This window comes from Manis javanica, chromosome X (genome assembly GCF_040802235.1).
Source record: "Manis javanica isolate MJ-LG chromosome X, MJ_LKY, whole genome shotgun sequence".
Lineage (NCBI taxonomy): Eukaryota > Metazoa > Chordata > Mammalia > Pholidota > Manidae > Manis > Manis javanica.
In genome coordinates this window covers 33,453,483-33,459,482 of record NC_133174.1, presented here as the reverse complement: position 1 = coordinate 33,459,482, position 6,000 = coordinate 33,453,483, and positions in this window count along the sequence as shown.

Below are 6,000 nucleotides of genomic sequence, written 5' to 3'. Positions count from 1 at the left end.
GTGATGTATGTTGCACATATTTCTCCTAGTTTGTCATTTGTCTTTTGACTTTTTTTTTTTGAGAGGGCATCTCTCATATTTATTGATCAAATGGTTGTTAAAAACAATAAAATTCTGTATAGGGGACCCAATGCACAATTATTAATCAACCCCAAGCCTAATGCTCAACAGTCTCCAATCTTCTGAAGCATAACGAACAAGTTCTTACATGGTGAACAAGTTCTTACATAGTGAATAAGTTCTTAGATGGTGAACAGTACAAGGGCAGTCATATCACAGAAACTTTCAGTTTTGATCATGCATCATGAACTATAAACAATCAAGTCAGATATGATTATTCTTGAATAAATCTCAGAATTTTATTTTTATACTTGATTTATATGTGAACCCCACATTTCTCCATTATTATTATTATTTTTTTAATATAAAATGCTGAAGTGGTAGGTAGATGCAAGATAAAGGTAGAAAACATAATTTAGTTGTCTTTTTACTTTTTTACAGTGTTTTAGCAGCTTAGTCATTATACCCCAAACTGTGAATGGATAGATACAATGTGGTATAGCCCTACAAAGAATACTGTTCAGCAATACAAAGGAGCAAACTATGGCTCCATGCTCTGCCATAATGAACCTCAAAAGCATTATGCCCAGTGAGAGAAAGCAGACACAAAAGGCTACCTGATGTCATTAAATAAAATGTCCAGAAAGGGCAAATCTGTAGAGACAGAAAGTAGGTTAGCAGTTGTCTGGGGTAGGGGAAATGGAATTAACAGTAAATATGCAGGAGGGTCTTGTTGGGTTGATGAGAATGTTCTCGTGATGTCACACAACTTGGTAAATGTACTAAATGCCATTGAATTGTACACTTGAAATAAGTACATTATGTGGTACTTAAAATATGCATCGATAAAATTATAAAAAATTTAAAATTTATCATTTTCTTTTATTGCATCTGGATTTTGAGTCAAGTTGAGAGGCTGTTCCCTACACTTGGGCTATAAAATAATTCATCCTGTTCTAGTACTTGCATGTTTTTTTTTCTCTTTTTAAAATTTACATCTCTAATCCCCTTGGAGTTTATTCCTTTGTATACTGGGAGACAGGAATCTAGTTTTATCTTTTCCCAAATGGGAATGCTGTTGCTCCAACATCATTTTTTAAAAATCCTACCTTTACCCAGTGATCCAAATGCCACCTTTACCATATACCAAATTTCTGTATGTGCTTCAATCTATAGTTTCTAGACTTTCTATTGTATTCCATTGGTTTCTCTGTCTATTAATGTACCAGTACTGCACATACTATTTTAATCATGCAGGCTTTATATGTTATATCTGGTAGGGCTAGTTCACCTTTGTAACCTTTGTAACTTTTCCTTTTCAGTGTTTTCTTAGTTTTCCATGTATAAACTTCAGGATCAACTTTTCTAGCTCCATAAAAATATTTTTATTTTCACTGGGATCACATTAAATTTGTTAACTAAGGGAGAACTGACATTTTGATGATGATGCTGTAGGTTGAATTTTGTCTACCAAAAAGATAGGTTGTAATTCTAACTCCTGCACCACAGAATGTGACCTTATTTGGAAGAAGGACATTTGCACATGTAATTACTGAAGATGAGGTCATTCTAGAGTACATGGTCCCTTAATCCAGTATGACTGGTGTTCTTATAAGGAGTTCTGCTTCAAGACTGTAACATAGACATAGTGCCTGTTTCAGCCTGCTTGTCTGCCCTCACAATCACAGGAACCAATTCCTTAAAATAAACTGTGTGTGTGTGTATAAATATAAAACTATTTTTTAATATATTCTCTGGATCACACTGACTTATACATGTTGTTTTCCTATTCAAAAAGATGTCTTCTCATTTGTCAATTCTATTTTTGTGTCTTTTACGAGCATTTCAGAATTGAAACTTGTTTTCTATATACATGATTTTTAAAGGGCAGCCAGACTAGATATATTCTTGGCTTGCATTTTCTTTCCTTGGGTTTCCTGAACATACTGGTCCACTCTTGCAATACTTTGTGTATTATGCTTGGTAAGTCCAATGCCAGGTAAATTTTCTTATTTATATAAGTAATTTGACCATTTGCCTCAAAGCCATGATGATCTTTTGTCTTAAAACTCTAAAATTTTATTAAGATACATCTCAGAGTTGATAGATTCAGGTGAGTTTCCCCAGTACATGGCAGGCTCTTTTGATATGTAGATGTAAGTTTTCTCTTATTTCTGGAGAGTTTTCTTGGATTAGAGTTTTAAAAAATTAGTTCTCTTCCATTATTGTTTTTCTCCAGGGACTCAAATTAAGTATATATATATATGTTGGAGTTTTCCTGCCCATTTTCCATTTCAACCACTTTTTCTCTGGCCCTTCTTAAAACTTTTTTATGTGCTTTTCATGTCCTTGGGTTTTTTCTCCATTTTTATGCAGGATCATTTATTAACTTTTCATTTGAATCCATGCTCCCTCGAGTGCCTTGTAATTTATTAATTTCTGAGGTGGTTGTTTTTCACTTTGACTTCAATTTCTTTCCCGAATTCAAGCAACTCTTGCATTTAAACCTGTCTTTTGCCCACTTCCATTCTTAGTTTTTTACATTTCTGATTTCACAATTTTTTTGTGTTGAAAAATGTGTTTAAGTATATTTCATTCAGTTTGGATTTTTGTATTAGAGTTTTCATCTCCTTCATGATTGGCTTATAGGGGGTGAATTTTTGTCAGCTGATTTTTATTTTGTTTTCTTCTTAAAGAAGTTTTGCATTTAGTTTAATTATTTTTCTTTCTGTACCATGGTACTTTGTGGGCAGAGTTCCTAGTTCAACAGCACCTTCTTCTTCCTCTCAAAGAGCAAACAGGGTTGTTGCCACATGAGGCAGGAGCTGGGAGGAGGGACAGGCGAGGGTCCACTGTACGGCATGGCTGTGCTATCTGTGGTAAAGGACCAGTTTTTAATTTTCTGTTTCAAACCCACTGTGGACCAGTGTTTTTATAAAAGACAATAAAAATGAATTTTTAAAAAATGACATTGCATGATATCCAGGCACATAATCATCTTCTTGGATAAGGTGCAGACCAGTTTGGGTGCTGTAAAGCTTGCATGGTGAGTCACATAAAGAAGAAGCTCTGTCCCAGTCATGAGTAACAAATTCAGAATTTATATTCAACTTTTACATCCCACATTTAAAAAATTACAAGCCTGATTGTTTTATTATATTTAACAGATTAAATTTCATATTTAATCAATATAATCAGATGAAACAAAAAATTATACAAACTGTATATGATTTAAAGTAAATATAAATTAATAGGAGATAATCACTAATTATATTCATAGCTTTATCATTCCACATTTGTAAGTAGTTATGAGTCAAAGCAATTCCCCTATATTATGTACCCATATGCAACTTTGCAAAAAAAAGTATATTAATATTTAAAGTTTTAAATGTGACAGATAAACTTGGTTGCTTATTAAGCTATCTAATTGTGGTTGGACTGACAGCAGTGCTACATGTAAGGGATGATATGTAGCTAAACTATTTCTCTATTTTGTCTTAACATTCGTAGTAGAGAAACCAGTCTCAGAGTTATGTAAATAGGAATGGAAGAAGACATTTTAAAGTAATTCAGCAAGCTCAGGATATTCATTTTTAATTTTCATCCAAAATAAAAGTGATGATTTTTTTCCCAAAGTACTTCTTCAAATGTTCATCCAGTTCCAACAATTTATGATGTAAAGCAGTTGAATATAAATTCTAAATTCATTATACTTTTAGGTAACAGTTGTAAACTAACTTTAAAATATCTCCCATTAGGACATGGTTTTGTTGTACATGACTGGGACAGAACCTGTTATCGATCTGACTCACTGTGCAAGCTTTACCGCACCCAAACTGGTCTGTACCTTGTCCAATGAGTCTATGGATCATGTGTTTGCATATCACATAATGTTAAATTGCTGTAAAAATTTCTCAACACTTTTCTCAATTTTTGTACTTATCACATGGCAGATTGGTAACAGCCCCCAGACAAGCACCAGTCCAAGGGCCACATTGAGTGGCAAATTTGGTCCACTGGCAAGTTTCTGGACGACTTTGCCTTTTGGGGATAGAGGGTTTCTGTGATGAGTGAGAATGTAGTTGAGAGGTTAGCTAAAGGTAAAGGGAGCACTAAAGGTGAAGTAGACCAAAAAACGTCCTAAAATCCAGCCGCGACCTTGTTATCTTTCCAGGCAACAAGAACAGGAAGAGCCACCCCTAATTCCTTCACCACGTTATGTATATTTACATGCTCCAGCTGATACCACTTTCTCTTTCCTTACCTGCTCCCCCACACCCTGTCTGTCTTTCTCCCCATCAGACAAAGGTATGCTGGTGGTTAACTTGAAAACTGACTCCATAAATGTCAAGTGGTGCAAGAAAGTAAACAAGTGCTCAAAAAATGATGGGAATATGTCAAAAGGACATCAACTAAAAGGGCTCCCAGTGGCCAAGCTGAACAACAAGTGATAGTAGTGGATTATAACACAGAGAGCAAAACAAATATCCATGAGTTCATGATGATATAAATAACAGAATTAATAAATTAATGGGGGAAAAGAGAAAGCTGTTCTTTAAGGAACCTTTATATTGTTTTCTCTAGTGGATGCACCAGTTTATATTCTTACCATGAGAGTTCTCTTTCCTTGTCAACACATTATTTCTTGTCTTTTTGATACTAGTCATTCTGACAGATGTGAGGTGATTATCTCATTGTGGTTTTGATTTGCATTTCCCCGATGATGAGTGATGTTGAGGATCTTTTCATATGTCTATTGGCTATCTGCATGTCTTTGGAAAAATTTCTATTTAGAGCCTCTGCCAATTTTTTAATTGGATTTTTGTTTTGGTGTTCTGAGTTCTTTATATATTTTGGATATTAGTCCTTTATCAGATATATCACTTGCAAATATATTCTCCCATTCAGTAGGTTGCCTTTCATTTTGTTGGTTTCCTTTGCTGTACAGAAAGCAGATTTTTAGTTTGATGTAGTCCCATTTGTTTCTTTTGGCTTTTGTTTCCATTGTCTAGGGAGGCATATCCAGAAAAAAATTGCTGAGGCTAATGTCCAAGAGTTTACTGCCTGTTTTCTTTGAGGAGTTTGATGGTTTCAGGTCTTACATTTAGGTCTTTAATCCATTTTGAGCTTATTTTTGCATATGGTGTAAGAAGGTGGTCCAGTTTTCACAACAACATTTATTGAAAAGATTATCTTTTCCCCATTGTATATTCTTGCCTCCTTTGTCATTGATTAATTGACCATCTAAGTGTGAATTTCTGGGCTATTTTGTTTCATTGATTCATGTCTATTTTTGTGCCAGGACTATACTGCTTTGTTTACTATAGCTTTATAGTACAGTTTGAAATCAGGAAGCATTTGCCACCACCTTTGTTTGGGAGATTGCTTTGGCTATTAAGGGCCTTTTTAGTGGTTCCATACAAATTTTAGGATAATTTGTTCTAGTTCTGTAAAAAACGCCATTGGTATTTTGATAGGTATTGCATTGAATCCGTAGATTGCTTTGGGTGATATGGACATTTAACAATATTAATTCTTAAAGTCCATGAGCACAGCATCTTTCCACTCATTTGTATCATCTTCAGTTTCTTTCATCAATGTTTTACAGTTTTCAGAGTAAAGGTCTTTCACATCCTCGGTTAGACTTATTCCTAGGTATATGATTCTTTTTGATACAGTTATAAATAGGATCGTTTTAATTTCTTTTTGCTTTCATTATTAAGTATATAGAAACACAACAGATTTCTGTATATTGATTTTGTATCCTGCAACTTTATTGACTCCATTTATTCTAAGATTTTTGGTGGAGTCTTTAGGGTTTTCTATATGGAGCATCATGTCATCTGCAAATAGAGTATTACTTCTTCCTTAGCAATTTGGATGCGTTTTTATCTCATTTTCTCATCTGATTGCCATGGCCAGCACCTCCAGTACTATGTT